General features: G+C 36.7%; 2 pseudogenes; both read left to right on the forward strand.

Annotated features, from left to right (window-relative positions):
- Positions 1 to 11,296: 11,296 nt before the first annotated feature.
- LOC130019569 (uncharacterized) lies at positions 11,297 to 11,444 on the forward strand (annotated as a pseudogene).
- Positions 11,445 to 13,474: 2,030 nt separating this feature from the next.
- LOC130019380 (craniofacial development protein 2-like) overlaps positions 13,475 to 22,172 on the forward strand; it is a 136,929-nt pseudogene continuing 128,231 nt past the window's right edge.

Consider the following 22,172-nt stretch of genomic DNA (forward strand, 5'->3'; position numbering starts at 1 on the left):
GATCAAACACCTTTCCCTTCATCAGTATTCATTTTTTACCACCAAGAACCCCAGTATACCCCCCTCTCACCCCTCCAAATGCCTGTGAGGCAGATGATTTCTACTTAACTCTTCTCTACATTGATTACATTCATTATTTCAACAAGAGATGCACCGTTATTGTATAGAATTTCCCCCCAAACAATCAGAATTGCTGAAAAGGCATTGTGAAATATTTTGTTTTCTATAGCTGATTATGAGAATCATATAATGTCATGCAGCCACGATTTTGGATTTCTGCAAAGAGCGAGATAATTACGAGATTGGTTTCTGTGTGTCTGGTGTTATGGCTGTGCCAGAGAACCGCTCCTGGGGGGTAACTCGTGACCTTGGTAGGGCGTGAAGGACGTGCTGGTACCGACCCCCTTAAAATTTTTGTTAAGTATATTACTCTAATAACAATTTCAGGCCAAAACCTGACTGCCCAGTGGCTTCTGGAGGATGGCGGTCACCAGGCCGCCAGGGAGAACAGGCCAAGGCACGAAACTTTTGCCCTCCTGGAGTGGCCCAGCACCAGTAACCGACTGCAAGAACAGGGCGCATTTCTTCCAAAAGCCTTTGGGTTCTGAGATTCGTTTCTGAGACTCTGGGATCATGGCCATTAAGCAGTTCGATCAGGGACCAGAGAGGCCATGCCTCCAATTATATAGCTGAGCCAGAGGTGGTTTGTGGGTGTGTCTCCCACATACTTAACTTTTGGCCGTTTACTATCTTGGTAAACTTTGCCCACGTTTTTGGGGTCTGACCAAAGGCACAGCAGCAATTTTGGGGTATCTGAAAGTCTGACGTTGCTATCAGGTTGCTGATGCACTAACCTCACAGGTACAGATTGACCTCCTGGCGGCACCATACCCCCTCATATCTGTTTTTTAAGGTTCCCTGTAAGGATTAAAATTTTACATCTTCTTCAAAGCCTATTTTGTTAAACTTTTTTTTTTGAGGAATATATAGACATTGTCAAATGATGCTGAGAATGAACATAATAATACAAAAACCCCTAACTTTGTGTTTTGGAAAATGGTGTCTCCTCCAGTACTTTTAGAAACACTATAATTATTTATTTATTTTTCAATTGAATCACAGTGATATACACATATTTACAAGGTTGTTCTTTACTGGGTCTCAGTCATATATGTTCCAACACCTGTCCTTTCAGCAGTGTATATTTAAACCTCTATAACTATTTAAGAAAAATTGTCATATGACCAAGAAATTTCATTTCAATTTAACTTTTCATGTCTCCAAGGAATTAAACATATGTCCATTAAAAAAGATTTGTAGTCATGTTTATAACAGTTTTATTTGTAATCATCAAACTGGCCTAACAGAAAATTGAAAATCATTAACAAACTATATGATGGCTATTTTATGTCAGTAGGAAGGAATGAAAACTGTACTGTAGCTGGTTATTAAATATAATTTTGTTTTGGCTTAAGTGGAAGAGAAGTATTTGGGCGACACCAAACTCGAATTAATCCTAGTTGTGCTGGGTAACCACATAGGTTTGGGAGATCAATCTTGAGTAAGTTGCATGTAAGACACACAACTAAAACCTTATACCTTATGTTCTTTCATATATTTTCACAGTGAAAAAAGAAAGATATTTAGCAGAACATCCTAAGTAAAGAACTTTTGCTAGTTGCTGACAGGTTTTCAGAAGTCCTTGGGTTCCTTGGCTTGCAGTTGCCACACCTCAATCTCTATTTACTATGGCACATGATTTTTAAACTTTTGTGCCTTTGGCTTTTATTCTGAGGATGCCTGTCATATTGCAGTAAGGTGCATATGACTTATCTTTATTTGCTCACATATACAGAGATCTTATTTCTAAGTAGTGTCACATTCATAGATACCAGCAGCTTAGAATTTTAATAATTCAATCCATAATACCCTAGTACAAATACAATTTTTTAAAAACCCTTTAGACTATAAACAAAAAGTTCACTGTATCAGATTGGTTGTTTTTAAAGTTCGTCTGATTTAATTCTCCACATCTGGTGTCTTCATCATAGAAAGAAAGAAAATGAATGGTCCATTTTGTTTTAGAGGCTTTATCTTAAACAGGAAACTTTTATTTCTGATATGGATCTTGCTTATTAAGCTATTTCCTATTTCTACCCTCTAATTATTGAATCTCATGAAGGATAGATGTACTAGTTTTATTGAAATTCTGCATTCTGCAACAACAGCCTAAAAAATAAGAGGTGATTCAGACATATTTATTAAATTATTAAAAAAATAAAACCAGAAGGCCATGGCACCAGAGGCACAAGGACTTAATCCAGAGCCCGGCAGCTTGTGGCAGAAAAGTGAATGGACTATGTGTTAAACTATGGCTCCTTGCCTCCCTGAGAGGGAAAGGGTTTCTGTCCCTTCCACCTCCCCTCTCTCCACCCCTGACAGCAAGGTGGCCGCCACCTCAGAGCTTATTGGAAAGCCAGGTATGAGCCGGTGGTGACGGGGCAACTGCAGCCTCATAGGATGGGGCGCAGTACCAGCTCGTCCTTCAAAGGTCATAAGTTGCCCCCCACGAATGGCTCTCTAACATGGCCATAGCACCAGATACACAGAAACCAATCTTGTAGTTATCTGGCTCTTGGCAGAAATTCCTCCAGACTTAATTAGTAAAATATCAGAACTCCAAAATCATATGATTCTCATAACCAGCTATAGGAAAACAAATTATTTCACAATACCTTTTCAGTGGTTCTGATTGTTGGGGCAAAATTCTAAATAATAGTGCACTTTTGTCGAAATAATGAATGTAATCAAGTAGAGAGAGAGTTAAATAGAAAGCATCTGCCTCACCGGCACTGGGACGGCTGGGAGGGGGGTACATTGGGGTTCTTGGTGGTGAAAAATAAGTACTGGTGAAGGGAAGGATGTTTGATCAAATAAAACCATGGCCTTCTGATTTTATTTTTTAAATAATTTAATAAATATGTCTGAATCACCTCTTATTTTAGGTTTTTTTTTAGTTTACAAAACCTAAAATCTTTGTAACTTTTCCCACAGTGATTCAATAAATAAATATAACAAAAATAATTTAAAAAATAAAAAATAAAACCGGATATGTGGAACTGAGAAATTGATTGATTCTAAGGTCTCATTGTGTTTTTAATGTTATTATCATGATAAAATTGTATAAACTGAGGTTTTAATTCAGTGATTAAACATATAAATGACTTGGAAACTATATTATTTTAAGAATTGAACTATTCTTTTTTTAACATAAAACAATATTAAAATTATTTCAGTAAATTTTTCTTACTATAAAAAAAAGTTTCAAAATATTTTTGTTAATTTGCCTTCCTCAGAAGTCTATGGTGATGAACTAGTTAGAATTCCAACTACTTATTTATACAATAACATTTTTTTTCCTTTCTTATCTTCAATTTTTTTCTTTTGAATTTTTATTCTTATTTGTGACAGATTGGCTTTTATTTCTATGGACCACTGAGTACAATTCTATTTTAATCATGTTTTTCTTTTGCATACTGCCCAGATGTGATGATGAAAAACAAAATCTTTGGAAAATGCAAAGCAGATACACTTGACTTAGCACACACTGTATTTTATTTGCTATCTCCAAATGCCTTTTTGGAGAATTTAAATACAATGTACGTGTTGAAGTAAAATATGTAGACTGTTTTTTGATGTGTTAAATAAAAACAAATAAGGACACATGCATTCATTTAACTAACTCATCAGGCATAATTATGACTTTAGACATTAAATTGCACTATTTCATAGTAAAGGTGCCATAAGTTGGATTGATATGTGTTTTACATGTAACTACTTGACTCCTTGAAAATGAGTAGCATTGTTGATGATCTATACATGTGTATCTTGAGCATGCATATAATGACCTCTTTTATACCCCAAAGCATATTATCATATAGCATTTTTTTCAAAGGAAGAGAAAATAAAGTTTATTGCATACTCACAAGTTAGCTGTCTTTTTAATTGCTAATTTCATGTAAACTATCTTATTGCCCCTGAGTTTACTATGACTTGGATGTTGGAACTGCAGATTATCGTGGTGATAAATCAGAGTTAGAAGGATATTGATAAATTCACTCATTTTTGTTGCGCAGAGAAGCAAAGCAATAGTATTAGTATTAAATGATAATAAACCATAAGTAATGAATTATAGAACTGATAACAAATAAGTAGGGTCTGAGTAGGCAGAAAATGAAGAGGGGCAGAATAAGAGGGTCAGGTATAGAATGACTGGATTTATTTTGGGGATATAAACTCACACACAAATTAGTATGAATTCCCAAGACCAGAGATAATGGGTCAGGAGGACTGGTCAATGACTGGAAAGCACCACCATGATACAGGGGGTAGAGGGTAGTTAAGATAGAGAAGGGTCTATTATGACAATATTAGTTGGAAATGATTACTCTGGACAGGAAGTGAGTGTTAAGGTACATATAGGAATATACATGATTACAAGAGAGCAACAAAGAGAGAGAGAGAGATAAGTGATATGCCTGTTATTTAGGCAGGCAAGTGGGGGGTAGAAGTGCTTGGAGGGGTGGGTGGATAACTGGGGACACTAATGCTTGGAAGTTACTGTGGTGGAAGGATAGGTGGGGGAACATTGTATGACTGAAATCCAATCATGAGTAAATAAATTATTTTTTTTAAAGAATCTGAATTTTTTCAAAGACCTAAATCTTAGAAAATATATACTTTGATGGCAAAATAATTAAATTAGACTAGACATAGATATAAATAAAAATATCTGGAAAATTTTTAAAAAAGATATTGGTGGAGGATCTCAGACACGTAGGTGAAGTTAAAGTGTGATAATTATGTACATCAAAAGAAAAATGCTAACACTATTATAAATATGTAAACAAAAGTAAAGTAAAAGTAAAGGCCCTCCCGTTGATCATCAATTTGCTCGAGCAGGCCCAGTAACATCTCCATTGGAGACTTTGTTGTTACTGTGTTTGGCATATCGAATACGTCACAGGGAGCTTGCCAGGCTCTGCCGTGCGGGATGTAAACAAAACTACAATAAATTAATTTTAAACATAAAATTTAATTAAAATTAAAATATTTTATCACAAAAATGATTCAATAGTTTTATAATTTATATTTTAAAATCCTTACTCTGTATAGAATTGAGTTTGTGTTTATTAATAACCGAGTACAGATAATGGTTTCATAAAATAAGACATTATTGTTTTCTTACAAATATATGCATATACAGATGTATGTATATCTGTATAACTGTATCACTGTATCACTAACTGTAAACTGTATCACTGTACACTGTATCACTGTATCACTGTATAACTATATCACTGTATAGCTGTCATCCTGTTGTTCATCAATTTATTCCAGTGGGTGCTAGTAACATCTTCATTCATCCAAGCCCTGAGATTTTAGCAGCCTCTCCTTACTGGTCTTTCCCAATGCTCACATATTGGAGGCTCTTTCATAGTAAGGGGAGTTAGACCCTTTATTGTTGCTGTTTTTGGCATATTGAATCTGTCACAAGTGACCTGCCAGGCTTTGCCTTGTTGGTATTATGTTTAGTGAAATAAAACTTTATTATTCTTGGTTCCAAAGGGAAGATTCATAATTACTGTGTCAAATGACTTAGACATTCTGTTATATAATGAGCACATATTACATTGAATAATGTCAACATTTGTTAACTCAAACTCTTCCAGATTTCTATTAAATATTTCCAGTTCATCTTCATCTGTGTCAAATCCAACACATAACCCTGCTCCTAATATTGCAGCTCTGATGCTAAGCACTCCACAACCACATCCTAGATCTGCACCCATCTTATTTTCAATGTCATCAATTGTATTATGGATGTAATACAAATGTAAGTATGTATAGAGCATACATGAATGAAGCCAGGTAGGATAGTGTTCTAGTAGCAGTTTGGGCTTTTCAAATCCATCTACTTGTTGCAGGAGATTCTCTAGATCCTTAAGCTTTAATTTCTTCATTCTTTTACAACTCCCCACTAATTGTGATCTCGCAGAGCTCAATGGTACTGGAACTGCAGAGAAATCGATGGAAACTGGCTTTTCCCCACCTCTCTTTTCACAGTGTTGGGTAGGGGACGCAGAGACACAGTGGACCTAGGACCCCGGGAACCTGAGTCCCAGGGGAGTGGGAGGAGGTACGTGGAGCAGGGATATTTATGTATACAAATGTACATAATTATGCATGGATATACAAAAATATAAATCATAAATAAATATACAAAACTACAAAGTCTCCAATGGAGACGTTACTGGGCCCGCTCGAGCAAATCGATGATCAACGGGAGGGCCTTTACCTTTTATAATTGTATGTAATATACAAAAACAAAGAAATATACAAAACATACATATACATAAATATACATAAATATACAAAATACATATATTTATGTATATAAGTATATATACATAAATATGGGCTGGAGTGATAGCAAAGCCGGTAAGGTGTTTGCCTTGCATGTGACCGACCCGGGTTTGATTCCGTCCTCTCTCTCAGAGAGCCCGGCTAGCTATCGAGAGTATTCCGCCCACACAGTAGAGCCTAGCAAGCTCCCTGTGGCATATTCTATATGCCAAAAACAGTAACAAGTCTCACAATAGAGACATTACTGTTGCCCACTCAAGCAAATCGATGAACAATGGGAGGACAGTGCTACAGTGCTACATAAATATATGCATATATTTATACAAATAGGCCCTCCTGTTGATCATCGATTTGCTCGAGTGGGCCCAGTAACGTCTCCATTGGAGACTTTGTTGTTACTGTGTCTGGCATATCGAATACTCTCGGTAGCTTGCCGGGCTCTCCGAAAGGGGCGGAGGAATCGAACTCAGGTCGGCCATGTTGGCCGCTTGTAAGGCGAACGTCCTACCTGCTGTGTACCAAAATATTATATTTTATTTTATATTCTAAGTTCATATTTAAATAAAGTATACAGAGTGTAATTTGATTCGTCTTGCCAAAATACTGCTGGCATATGGCAACTATATTTGACTTATATCATCTGTGGTTAAACTTAAGTAAAGTCGTTTTGCTTACCTTGACTGATTAGTTTATACATAGGAACTTGGTCAGGTGTCCACTGATTTAGGATGGCATCATATGAACTAGCTGATATAAGTTATGAACAATGTCATGGATTTTGGTAAGATTGTTTCCTACATGAATTAACTGAGGTTTCCTTTCTATTGTCTTTTCTATTTCCTCCTCCCTTTCCTCCTATTTTTCATTCCCTTTTTCTTCCCTCACTCTCCTCCTCCAATCATTCCTTTCTGTTTCTGTCTCTTCCTTATTTATTTCCTGTTATTGTTGGCTGTATGGATGAGGAGTTCACTCTGGCAGTGTGCTCCAAGCCCCGCATGGAGGTAGGCCTTGATACCTGTAAAGGCTAGTAATGACTGCTGGGTGATCCACTGCTCTCCCGTCACCGTTGATGGGTCCACTCTGATCTAATTAGCAGTTGTTTTGGATACTTTTCTGCCTCTTGGTTTAGCGCATCTATGTTGGAAAAGTTAAATCCTCTTCGATCTCGTTTGTGGTTCTTGTGACTCCGGGTCGTAGGAAAGGCATTCCTCAGAGAGCAAAACAATGTGCAGAACGTGAAAGCATCAGCACAAACAGTGGGCACCGGTGACGCATGCGGAGCCGGGACTGCAGAAGGAGGCCTGTGATGTGCTGCGGCTCTCAGCGACAGCGGGCGCCACCAGCTTTGGGACTCTGAGACGAAACCAAGGGCAGGGGAAGTTCGGAAGTTCTACAAAGACGTGATCGTTGATGTCAAGAGAGGGGTGCAGCAGGGTGATACCATTTCACCGAAACTCTTCAGTGCCACCCTCGAGAACATCATGCGACGACTGGAATGGGAAGGAATGGGAGTGAAGATAGATGGTTGGCAACTACACCACCTCCGCTTTGCTGATGACATTGTTTTAATAACACCAAACATCAGCCAAGCGGCACAAATGCTGGCCGACACTGACCGTGAGTGTGGAAAGGTAGGACTACAGCTGAATCTTACGAAGACAATGTTTATGAGAAACAGCCTCGTTCCTGAAGCCCCATTCGCTCTCAATGGAACGACCATCTCCGAATGCAACAGCTATGTCTACCTAGGTCGAGAGGTCAACATGACAAATGACCTGGCACCCGAGCTGCGCAGGAGGAAGAGAGCGGCTTGGAACGCCTTCAAGAACGTCGAAGAAATAGCTAAGAGGACGAAGAACCTCCGGCTCTGGGCACATCTCTTTGATTCCACTGTTCTTCCTGCATTAACATATGCCTCAGAGACCTGGGCCCTATGCAAACAGGATCAGAACGCTATTCAGGTCTCCCAAAGAAGAATAGAAAGAGCTATGCTTGGAATATCACGTTTCACTCAAATGAGAGAAAGAATCCTGAGCTCTGACATCCATCGACAATCAAGAATCAGGGACGCTGTCTCATTTGCCAAGGTGTCAAAAATCAGATGGGCTGGTCACGTAATGAGATTTAAAGACAACCGCTGGACTAGAGCTGTTACTGATTGGATTCCATGGGATGTCAAAAGACCGCGTGGCCGCCCACCTACCAGATGGTCAGACTTCTTCGTCAAGATCATGAACGATCGGTTTGAGGCCCTTCATGTTCCCGGAGCGAACAGATGCCATTGGGCTACACTAGTACGCAACAGGGACAAATGGAGACGTTACTGGCGCCCGCTCGAGCAAATCGACGACTAACGGGAAGTTAAGTGATTAAGTGAAGTGATTGTTGGCTGTCGTTTATTTGCTTATTTTGGGTGTTTCCATTATGAATGTGACAATGTTTGTAGATATTACAAAATATTTTTGCATCTATCATATATATCATATTTCAATGACATAATTTAAAAACATCATGAAAATCCAACTACAATGTCTTGCACAATAATAGATCTAATACATAATCAGAAAAACCTAAATAAATGATAAATATAAAACTTTATTGTGATATAAGTTTTTTGTTTATAATCCTATTTATCTTATACATTTAGGAACATTACTCTGGGGTTGGATTTGAATCAATATGAAGTTGAAATTAAAATAATTAGCATAGCAGACACTCTACAGAATTTGATTTTAATAGCATTCTATTTTTTACTTTCTTTTTATTAAATTTGGTAGTTCTTAATAATACCATATGCTGATAAAATAGTTTCTATATGATAGATGACTAAATCTTATTCAGTAAAAGTTTATCTATCCTTTTAAGTCTTGCTCTAGTATGTCATTAAATATTAAAATTTCATATAGTAATCATACCAGCTTGCATTCTAAAATGTGGCAGTCTCCACTGTTAATTCCCACTACTAAACCAAACACTAAATTATATATTACCAACAAAATTATAAATAAGATATAGAATATGGTATCTAACAATTTAGCCGATGGAAATGATAGAGAAAAGGAAAATTAAAGTAATATATTTACCACAATAAGCATGTTCTCACAAAGGTAGAAGGTATACTAGGCAAATAAATATACCAAAAGAATATGACTGACAAAAATTCTATTAATTAATAATATAATAAATGCCACTTCTATTTTCTCCGGACATTATTATAGTTAGAATGATACAAGTTATCAAATATAAAGTTTAATGTCATTGTGATAGCTTTATTCTGCAACATCATCATCAGATTTTGTTTACTATTCTATTTATTTTACCATTTATTTAACATTATTAATTCTAACATTAAATTTTGATGGAATTGGTTGGGAAAAGGAATTTTATTTATGTTCTTAATGGTTAGTACTAAGAAGGAGCCTAAAATTTCATATTAAACTACACAAATTTAAATATACTTCCTACCATTTGCTAACTGTATAACATTGGAAAAAACTTACATATTCTTTTGAATAATGAACCTTATAATAATATCTTAGATATTCTAAGCACATATAAATTGCTTTGCATATTGCCTGTATGAAAGAGTACAGTGCTAGAGCACAACAGATAATTACAAGATAAAATATTAGATGCACTGTCAAGTAATAGATATTTACACTAGAATCATTAGTACAAACATAAAGTAGTTCTAAATATATGTATAGGTAAATCAAGTGACATAACGGTGTTGAAAAAATGCATCTGGGTATGTAGTTCTTGAAGATATTTAATCATTTTCAATGTAATTAGTTGGCTAGTTGCTTTGAGGAATCAAAGTGATAATCACACACATCTGTATCTTAGCATTTTTTCCTGTTATTAACCAATATTGGCTACCAGTTATAAATTATAATGCTTCGTTTTTTAAACTATATTCATTACTAAACTTTTTACTTCTTAGGCTAATACCTTGTATTTAATATTCAGCAGATACACAGATACTTTTTAGGCATAAGTTATAACAACTCTTGCTACTAATCATTTCTCTAGAACTATATACAGGAAGTTGCTTTATGATGCATCAGTCTCATGATGTAAAATGCAAAATCTATGCATCAAATCTATATTAATTCAGTTGTGTAGCAGTCATTGCTCTTTTCTATTTGCATGTACTTAGAAACAAATGAAATGAGTATTGGACCATATAGATGTAAAACAGGTAAACTGTGTGCTTGCTTTGCACAGGGTTGACGCTGGTTTGGATTTCCAGTACTGTGCATGGTCTCCCGTGTACTGTCAGAAGTAATCTCTGGACCAAGAACAAGGAGTGCACCCTGAGCACAGCTCCGTGTGACCCCAAACCAACAATAAAAAATCACAAATCATCCTGTTAATCGTCGATTGCCTCAAGCAGGCCCCAGTAACGTCTCCTTCATCCTAGCCCTGAGATTATATTCAAGGCTCTTTAGGAGAATGAGACCCATCATTGTTACTGGTATTTGGCATATTGGGTACGCCACGGGGAGTTTGCCAGACTCTGCCATGTGGGCAGGCTACATTCGGTAGCCTGCCAGTTTGTACAAAGTAGGAACGAGATAATAAGATGTCATAATAAGATGTCGTATGGCCGCATTGCCGCGCGGTTCCGGGAGCTGGTTTTTATAATCTCTGGGTCTTGGCTGTTGACGGGATTACACGGTGCCAGGGGGCCAGTTGGTGGGTGTGACCCCCGCCTGCTGGAGTTTGGAGGATCTGGGTGAAGGATGCCCGGCCCCAATCTGAGTAGGCTTGGAGATCTCGGCCCTGGAACCCGCATGACTTTGTCCCTCTGCCAGTACCTTCATGTGTGCGGAGAGTGGTCTCAGCATGGTGGTGGCTGGTTCTGGAGGTTGCTTCTCGGCCTTTTGGCTAAGATCAAGTGTAGTAAAACAATAAATAAATGTAAAATAATATTTTATACACTCAATGTGAACATTTTTGTGTGTGTATACACATATGACATTTACACATGCCCACATGTCACATGTTTACTGGATTTATCTCCTTCATTTTAAAAAATGGAGTTTAAACTTTTTTAACATGAATCTCAGCTGTTATGGCTAAACCAGTTTGAGCTATGAGACTTCCCAGGTTGAGTTATAAAATCAAAGTGATTTTAAGATATACCAATATAATTTTAACATTCATTATGGAAAAATGGATATGTAAGGCAAAGGCCAGAAAGTTTGATCTGGAATGACTAAGTAGTGATTATTTCAGACTTTGCCAGACATATGATTTCTGTTTCTAATATTGTCTCTGAAGCTACTAATAATTCCTATCACTTAATCACTTAATCACTTAACTTCCCGTTAGTCTTCGATTTGCTCGAGCGGGCGCCAGTAACGTCTCCATTTGTCCCTGTCGCGTGCTAGTGTAGCCCAATGGCATCTCTTCGCTCCGGGAACATGAAGGACCTCAAACCGATCGTTCATGATCTTGACGAAGTAGTCTGACCATCTGGTAGGTGGGCGGCCACGCGGTCTTTTGACATCCCATGGAATCCAATCAGTAACAGCTCTAGTCCAACGGTTGTCTTTAAATCTCATTACGTGACCAGCCCATCTGATTTTCGACACCTTGGCAAATGAGACAGCGTCCCTGATCCTTGATCGTCAACGGATGTCAGAACTCTGGATTCGTTCTCTCATTTGAGTGAAACGTGATATTCCAAGCATAGCTCTTTCTATTCTTCTTTGGGAGACCTGAATAGCGTTCTCATCTTGTTTGCGTAGGGCCCAGGTCTCTGAGGCATATGTTAATGCAGGAAGAACAGTGGAATCAAAGAGATGTGCCCAGAGCCGGAGGTTCTTCGTCCTCTTAGCTATTTCTTCGACGTTCTTGAAGGTGTTCCAAGCCGCTCTCTTCCTCCTGCGCAGCTCGGGTGCCAGGTCATTTGTCATGTTGATCTCTCGACCTAGGTACACATAGCTGTTGCATTCGGAGATGGTCGTTCCATTGAGAGCGAATGGGGCGTCAGGAACAAGGCTGTTTCTCATAAACATTGTCTTCGTAAGATTCAGCTGTAGTCCTACCTTTCCACACTCACGGTCAAAGTCGGCCAGCATTTGTGCTGCTTGGCTGATGTTTGGTGTTATTAAAACAATGTCATCAGCAAAGCGGAGGTGGTGTAATTGCCGACCATCTATCTTCACTCCCATTCCTTCCCATTCCAGTCGTCGCATGATGTTCTCGAGGGTGGCACTGAAGAGTTTCGGTGAAATGGTATCACCCTGCTGCACCCCTCTCTTGACATCAACGATCACTTCTTTGTAGAATGGTGAGATCCTGGTAGTGAATCCGCAATAGAGCTCACGGAGGATCCTGATGTATTGGGCTTGAATGCCCTGATTGGCTAGGGCTTCAATGACCGCTTCCGTCTCAACAGAATCAAAGGCCTTCTTCAAATCAATGAACGTTAAGTAGAGCGGCATCTTGAACTCCCGAGAAACCTCAATGAGCTTGGTTATCGTGTGGATATCGTCGATGGTGCTGAATCCTTTGCGGAACCCTGCTTGCTCGCATGGTTGTCCTTCATCTAGTGTTCTGCCAATCCTATTTAGGATGACTCGAGTGAACAACTTGTAGATGACAGACAATAGGCAGATCAGGCGATAGTTGCCAATGTCATGGATGTCTCCCTTCTTGAACAGTAGTACGGTCCTGCTGGTTTTCCACTGGGACGGAACCTTGCATTCAGACAGGTAGCGAGTGAAGAGCCGAGCCAGTGTATTGATGAGTACTGACGACAGGTTCTTCAGGTGTTCAGGTCTGACCTTGTCTGGGCCGGGTGCTGTTTGTTTCTTTACCAACGAAATGGCGTGTCGGATTTCGGAGGGGAGAACGTTGGGAACAACATACCCATCCTGTGGAATTTGGTATGTTGGCCAAAACCAGTAACTACAACTGGTCTCATTCACCTGACCCTGAAGGCTTCACCGACATGGCAGCCCTGAGAAGGATGAGAAAGGAGAGGCCGACAAAATCTCAAGGCCGACCTAGGCTGCCACAACGAAGGAAGACAAAAATGATCATCTGTACTTTCAATGCACGTACGCTAGCATCAGATGCATCCATCGAGGACCTGATGGTACAAGCGCGAATAATCAAGTACGACATCATTGGTCTGACCGAGACAAGAAGGCACGAATCTCACCATGCTGTTTTCGACACTGGAGAAGAATTGTTCCTCGGAACATGCGATAAAAGAGGTGTTGGAGGCGTCGGTGTCCTTGTCAACACAAACTTGGCCAAGAGCATTGATTCATTCGAATGCCTAACAACCCGAATCGGACGTTTACATTTGAATAGATGTGGCTCACTGCCTGCAGTTTCTATCTTCGTTGTCTACGCACCAACATCTCATTATGATGAAAGAGAAATCGAGAAGTTCTACATGGAGCTAGAGAAGTTCTATAAAGAAGACCACACCATCTACAAGATCATTGTGGGTGATTTTAATGCCAAGATAGGACCGAGAAGATCAGCTGAAGAACTTCACATCGGGACCCATGGCCTAGAATGGAACGAACAGGGTGAGAGACTGTCAGAGTTCATCATGTCGACCAAGACCATCCATGGTAACTCACAGTTCCAGAAGGCAGAATCTAAACGATGGACATGGGAGTCTCCCGGTGGACGATTCCACAACGAAATAGACCACATCATATTCAATCGACGGTTTTGCCTGACTGATGTCGCTGTTGTCCCAAAATTTCGAACGGGATCGGACCACCGTCTCCTTCGTGCAAAATTCTACTTCACAGAGCTGGGAGAAAGGGCTGCAAAGTTCAAAAAGAGAACTCCCAGAATGACCACCAACTGGGAACTCTTTGGTACTATTGCGGCAACATGGGAAGATGCCATTGTTGACAACGTTGACGAGGAATACGATCGACTGGTTCAGCACCTCCATGAATGTGCGAGGAACGCCAAGAGAGAGATAGCCACAAAAAGTCGCCTATCTTCGAAAACTCTTGAGCTAATTCGCCAGCGTGGTTTGGCGCATGCCTCAGGCAACCGCAAGCTAACGTCCGAGCTTGCAAAGCAGTGCAGAGATGCGATCAAGGAAGACCTCAAAGAGAGAAGAGCAGAAGTACTGGTAGATGCGGCAGAAGCCGGGAAAAGTATTCGTAAGGCCCGCCTGTCCTTCGCCAACTATAAGAGCAAGATGACTGCCCTCCGACGTCCTGATGGATCCATCACATCCTCCAGAACGGCAATGGAGAAGATTATCCATGACTTCTACTCAAATCTCTTCGATAGCAATAATTCCTATGCAAGATATAAATAACTGGGCTCTTATATCCCATTTCACTGCAAAGCCTGGCAAGCAACCAGTGATGTATTCGATATGCCAAACACAGTAACAATTGTCACAATGGAGACGTTACTGGGCCCGCTCGAGCAAATCGATGAACAACCGGAAGACAGTGACAGTGACAGTGATATCCCATTTAAAATTTCATCATCAATGCAAAACTCCTTTCGACTTGTCACATGGGGTTTGAGTTATCAGAGTCAAGAAATAAATATAAAACTGATTCTCAGGTAAGAACATAAATCTCTTTTAAAAAGTATATTTTGTTTTTTTATTTATCTGTTGAGTCAAACCCAGTGTGCTTGAGGTTACCCTTCTCAAAAATTTGTTCAGTGCATCAGCTAGTGCTAGGGACGGTGATGAGGAGGCAATGCCAGAGAATGAATGCAAGCCGGTCCCATGTGTGTGGTCTAGGCCCAGGACTATATCCTGATATCCTGACATTGTTACTATGACTATTACTATTAGTATGATATTTTAGTAGAAAAAGTATCTCATTTAAAAAAAGGAAAAATTATCCTTACTATAGAAGAAACTCACAAGACAAAATATTAAAAAAATAACTAAAATATAAAGCATAATTTGGTACCAATTGTGGCCTGGAACATTAATATTACAAATGAAAAAAGCTATCTTAAATTTAAATGTCTATTTTTACTGCCAGTCATATTTCTGTTGTAATTTGTTAACTTTTGATGCAATAATATTACTCAGGAGAAGTGATTATGTTGGGCGAAATCCAAAGCAGCAAAGAGAGAGCCCATGGAGAATTGAAACAATGCAGAGAAAAAGTGCTCAGGGTACGCTCAACTATCCCATCTTGCTCTTTCATCAAGATATGACGAGATTCCTAACAGATACCAATGTGCTTTTTTGGTCAATTGCTTAGATGTAAAAAAATGAGACATAGTTAGGTATTTTTTATGATTTTTAAGTCATTAGTTTTTGATTAAATACTATGCATTGGTTGTGAATTTGGATAACCCTACTACATTAAAAAATTTCAAATATGTTTACATCTGCATATGGAGATCCATGTTGCATGTTTAAAAATATGGTTATTGACAACTCCACTTACAATTTTTTATCATAATGAAAATGATTTTGTGTCACCTTAATTATTACAGTTTAATTGTGTGCTCATAGTTGAATAAAGAAAAATGTAGCATTAGATTCAATGTATAATTTCATATTTCTATTCTGTGTTACATGTAATCAAAAATTAGTGAAAATATTTCTTGACATTTATAAGTTTAATTGCTGCTAAAGTAAAAAATATAGTAATGTCCATTTAAACTCTACTGTGAAAAAGAAAATGTCTCATTCTAATGGATTTAATTCTTTGATTTCAATTTAATAATTGCCTTTTGGCTACTGGCCATTACAGATATTCTTTCAAAACATAAAAAAATATGCTGTTTATGATCAAGAAAGAAACAGATCTCAAACTTTGTTGCAAAAAATGTCATTTGGAAGCTTATTAAAGATACAGAAAAACATTCTTAATGATATTATTGTCTGAAAATAAATTTAGACAAGAAAAGCATCTGGAATATGAATCTAACACAGACTTTCTGACCAAATTTTTGGAAACACTGAAATCACAGACAATAGTGAGCAGTCTTTATATGAAAAGCTTCTTAATTATTTTAGCTTAACTTCAGGTTTCTAGTTATGGTTTTGTTTTTGTTTTTGTTTTTAATTGCAGCTTTATTTCTATTCACAATAAGAGACACACAAACATACACACGATAGATTTTCATTAGTTTTTGAGAATAATAACATGGGTAGCAGGAAGCATTTATGTCAAAAAGAATGAAACCGTACAATGCATAGATAGTAGCTTCTTTTAATCTTTATTTTTATGAACATGTTTTATGAGTTCAAATAAGTTATTAAATAGTTTTAATATTCAGTTTTTAAACTCCTCCAAGCAACACAATAGCGATAATTAATAATTGATTTGGTTTGTTCTTATATTAATCCTACAGAAAAAATATTACTCAAATCCTAATGTAATTAATTGGTTGATGCTTCAAGTCCTAGACTAATGCTGACTTGAAATCATAATCTCTTTTAGAAGTGTGAGATAAAAACTGCTTCAAAGATAAGAGTTTTCTAATAAAATGTGGTGTTTCAACAAAAAAAATGCATGTAGAGGAAACAGAACATAGGGTTAAATTATGTATCCTGGTCAGTTTTAAATTAAAGAAATTTCTTTAGACTATTCTTTACAATCTAAAAACTGTCATAATGAAAAATTCTCAATTTTCTATTTCAGTACATTTTGTTAACAAAAATATTTTGGGCTTAGAATCTCTGCAATCTTCTATAAAAATTTACCAGTAGAAAATGCATTAGAATCTTATTTTTAATATAAAAATTACTTATTCACCTTCAAGAGAGTCAAATCTGCTGACACAAGAATAAGCACAAAAATGATGTATATGGAAAATAAATGTGGATGTGTTAAAATAAAATATTCAGGCACTAAAAATGAAGTTTTAGTATGAGTAATAACACATCTACATACATTAGGCAAAGCTGAATATAGTATATAATAACACCTTTACTATTCATCCAAATATGCCATGTTATTAGTTGAGCTATTAATTGGCATAGCAGATTTGAAAAATTACTTGGTAATTTTAGTTACACAAATATTTCATTACAAGAATTTCACTTCTGAATATATCTCAAAAATTAATGCTGGTAATCAAAGGAAATAATGGTTTGAGTTTAACGTTGTAACATAATTTTTAATAGCAACACTTGAAACACGCTCATCAAGAGTAAAATAAACAAATGCTTTGAGATATATACTTATAATTGTATAACATATGGAGTAAAAACAAATGCTATGTTGCACAGATGAACCTGAATAAATCTCACAAATAACTGACTCAAATGAAGTAAATTGCAGATGGTTATATACTTAGTTATAAATATGATTTAGGGATGAAGAGATAGCTCCAAGGGCTGGCACACATGCCTTGTGTACACAGGAGTCTTAATTTTCTCTTCAGTATCATCAGGGAGCCCAGAACACACAGTCCCGTGTGTGGCTTTGGTGAATCCCAACACCAACACACTGAGTCACACTGTGTCACCTACTTTGAGAATTAGAAGACCGGCTCCCACCAAAGGCTAAACAGCAATGATAGTGCCCACTGGGACCCTGGGCACTGCCGTGTAGGCAATCCCCAAATAAACTAAATATAATTCATAAATGTTTAATTATACCAAACCATAAGTCTTGAGAGTGCTGGAGCGATAGGGCGTTTGCCTTGCACGCAGCCAACATGGCCGACCCGAATTCGATTCCTCGCCCCTCTTGGAGAGCCCTGCAAGCTACCGACAGTATCTTGCCCACATGGCGAAGTGCATGGCAATCTACCCGTGACAAATTTGATATGCCAAACACAACAAGTCTCACGATGGAGACGTTACTGGCCCGCTCGAGCAAGAGCAAACGATGAACAACAGGACAGTGACAGTGATGTTTTGAGATATACACAATAATCAAGTATATTAACATAAATATTACTTGAGTGTTTTTATATTGTTGCATCTTAGCAATACTACAAATTTTATATAATATGACTATCTTATACGTATATGAGATATTTCACATATATATGTGTGTGTGTATATATATATATATATATATAAAGCACTATAATATCTGAATTTAGCAATCTTCTCCAGGGCTTTATGTGGAAGTTAGCAGATAATAGGATTAAAATTTGATTTATTACATTTTGTTGAATGAATTTCAAATGTAAAAATGATTATTTATTTATAGATTAAATAGATTTAATACAATATCCAAAGATTTTGAAGGTAGCCTTGCATATTTTGATTCCTGAAGTTAATTTGAAAGGAAAAATAATGATATTAATCAGACATTTAGCATTATTGCTGCAAGGTAATTAAGAAACACTACTTGGATTTTGGATTTCTGTAGCTTATTCATATCTGATCAAGCTACTTAATATTTGCCACCATTCATTTGCTATGCTAATTGTCTAAGAGACTTTTAGTGAAACAGGTTTTCCTTAGCATTTCTTGAGCATTTACAAGTCCTTGAGCAATGTTTTGTTTTGTTTAGGGGCTACACCTGATGCTGCTCAGGACTTGCTTCTGGCTCTGTTTTCGTGTATCACTTCCATCAAGGCTCAGGAAACCATAAGGGGTGGGTGCTAGCAATTAAACAAGTGTTGGCCACAGCAAGGCAACTGTTCTATACACTCTACTATCTCTCTAACCTCAATTTTAATGTGTTTTTTAGTCTCACATGCAAATGATATCCCAAACACTTAATGTTTCAAATTTGATTTGATACATCAGTAATCTGGAAAGTCGTTTAGAGTATGCACTACGTATTTCACTATTCTTTCCACTTAATAAGATTTTGTATGATAAAAATAAAATCTTACTAGAGCAAAAAGTTATAAAAATTTGAGGATTTTGTTTCTCTACATAGTAATGTAATATCTGAGAAGATGCAATCAATGCTTAATAATAATAACATCAACACTAATTTAATAAGACAAATTACAAATCTGCCTGTACTTCAATGTTGGGAAACAGTACAATAAATTTTGGCTAGTTTCCCAGGTTAATATACAGAAGATCTAGTAATGCACACTTCATAAATGTTCAACATTTGCCATATAAATTGTTTAAAGAAGTAGTGCCACAATTATACATATTATAATTATAATTATTTATGTATGATAAAGTGATAACAAGAATTTATTTTACTTTGTATTAAGATAGCATTGTTTTACATCATTGTATAAATGCGGGAATGATTTTTCACATGTTTTCAAAGATAAAGTGTTATGCCATGTCACACCCAGCCTGAAAATACCAATAACATACTATCACCATTTATTGGGTCTTCTCTACTTCATACTTGCTGCTCTTCTAGCCATATGAGTTCTATAGCAAGAATTCAAGGGTTTGTTTTGTAATTTATTAGTGCTGCCACTTGTTTTGTTTTCTTTCTTATTCCATTTTATTTTATTCTTTGGTTTTTGTGTCAAACCCAGCTATTCTCAGGGCTTATTGCTGGCTCTGTGTTGAGGGATCATTCCTGGAAGTGCTTCAGGGACCATATGCAGTGCCTGGAATGAAATTAAGTTTGGCAGCAGTGCAAGGCAAGTGCCTTAACCCCTACATCATGTCTCTGGCAACTGATTCAAGTCAGATTAGGTTCTTTCTTTTTTCTATCTGCTATTACCAATTTTCTTTCAAAAAATTGGTTTAGCCCCCATATCTTACCAAATATATTTCCAGAATATATTCTGGTTGGAGTGATAGCACAGAGGTAGCACAGCGGTAGGGCATTTGCCTTACAAGTGGCCAACATGGCCAATATGGCCAACTCGAGTTCGATTCCTCCGCCTCTCTTGGAGAGCCCAGCAAGCTACCCGAGAGTATCTCGCCCGCACAGCAGAGCCTGGCAAGCTACCTGTGACGTAATCAATATGCCAAACACAGTAACAACAAGTCTCATGATGGAGACATTACTGGGCCCGCTCGAGCAAATAGATGAACAACGGGAGGACCGTGACCATGATATTTCCAGAAAACTTTTCAAAGTTCTCTTCCATTGTGTTTCTAATGTCTAAAGAAGCTGTAGTGATATAATGTACTTTATTGATAATATAAGTACATGGTATACTATTTTTTTAATTTATACTAGTAAACAATATGTTGAAAGTATTGATCTTTTCTATGGTCAAACTTTAGGAGTTTGTTCTTCTCTGACTTTCTCTTTCATTTAATAGCTTTGTGATCTAGCCTTCTGTTGTTTGCTTGGTTTAGGGCCACACCCAAAAGTGCTCAAGGTTTACTCTCGTATCTGTGCTCCTGATGGGACTGGAGGAGCAAATCTGGGCCAGTCTTAAACCCTCTAATTCCTGTAATTGAAATAATTTTAATGTTACAATGACTTGCTGTTATTTTTTAGTTGTCTATGTTGAAAATTTGCAGTCTTTGTATTAGATTTTTTCTAATATGCATACCAATGTTACAAATTTCCTTTCAAATATTGTTTTCACTGCATTTCACACACTTTCCTTTCATTTAAAGTATGTTATTGCCTCTTGAACTTCCTCCTTCCATATGCATGCTATTACAAAGTGTACTTCTAAATTCCAAATATCTCGAGATTTTCTGACTGTTTTCACTTACTGATTTTTACTTTAATTCCACATAGCTCATGAGAAACCATTCTATTACTGATATTCTTTAAGTGTGTTTTATGATCCAATATATAATATTTATAATATATAAATTAGAAAAGAATATGCATTCTAATATAGTTGGGAAAAGTGTTATATAGAATTCTATTATACCTAATTAATCTCTGATGTTGCTAAATTCAGTTGCATTTTTATAAATGTGCTCCTATTAAAGCTATACATTTTTTGTAGGAGATGTCCAAGTCTCAAACTATACATAAATATGTCTACTTTATAATCTGTTAGCTTTGATATGACATACCATGATGCCCTTATTTTTACTTTTATCACAAGTGATTCAGTATGGCATCAAACACTGCTTTACTAATACAATAAACTAAAATGCTCAGAATTGTTCTATTCCATAGTTCCATATTTTAAATTCCATTTTTAAGCCTTTATACATGCAAGTTATCAACTTTAATCCTTTGAACTATAATCCTAGCTTCCATTGTATACATTTTATGTGCTGCTATTAAAGTTGTGAATAATTGATATCCATATCTGACTTCTTGATGTGCTTATATGCTCATGGGTAAAAGTATCCTAAACAAACACAAATAAGTAAAAACTGCAATATAATTCCAGGCTATAATAGTTCATTAAAAATTTATTTAAAAAGTGTATATAAATTTGAAATATAAGGTAGCAATTTTACCTAGAGTGGTTAGAGTATCACAGAAGACTTGTGTCACACAAAAAGGACTTAAATAATTATAAAGTATAGATTCCATTGAGATTTATTGAGAAAATAATTTTAGGCATATGGAACAAAAATCCAATGGTCTTAAAGCGAAATAATTTTGGAAATTTAAGACATTTTCTAAATATTTAAATAAATTATCCATAAAGTATCTTTAAGAAAATATCTATTAAATTTCGATAATACAGGTTATAGGATGAATATTAAAACAACAGACATATAGGAAAGACATATTGTCTTAGTTGTCAATATTAAATTTTCAGCATTTCAATATGCCAGGTGCGTGTGTGTGTATAGATATATATTCTCATATAAAGCAACTGAATACCTCAGACTTAAATATCTAATAGTTTTCATTTAGATGAATTTTCACTTGCATGTACAACTTGTTTATTTGAAAGAATATTTAAGAATTTGTTTAATAATTTCTTTTATCTTAATTATCTCA

Source organism: Sorex fumeus, unplaced genomic scaffold, assembly GCF_029834395.1.
Source record: "Sorex fumeus unplaced genomic scaffold, SorFum_2.1 ptg000008l, whole genome shotgun sequence".
Taxonomy (NCBI): domain Eukaryota; kingdom Metazoa; phylum Chordata; class Mammalia; order Eulipotyphla; family Soricidae; genus Sorex; species Sorex fumeus.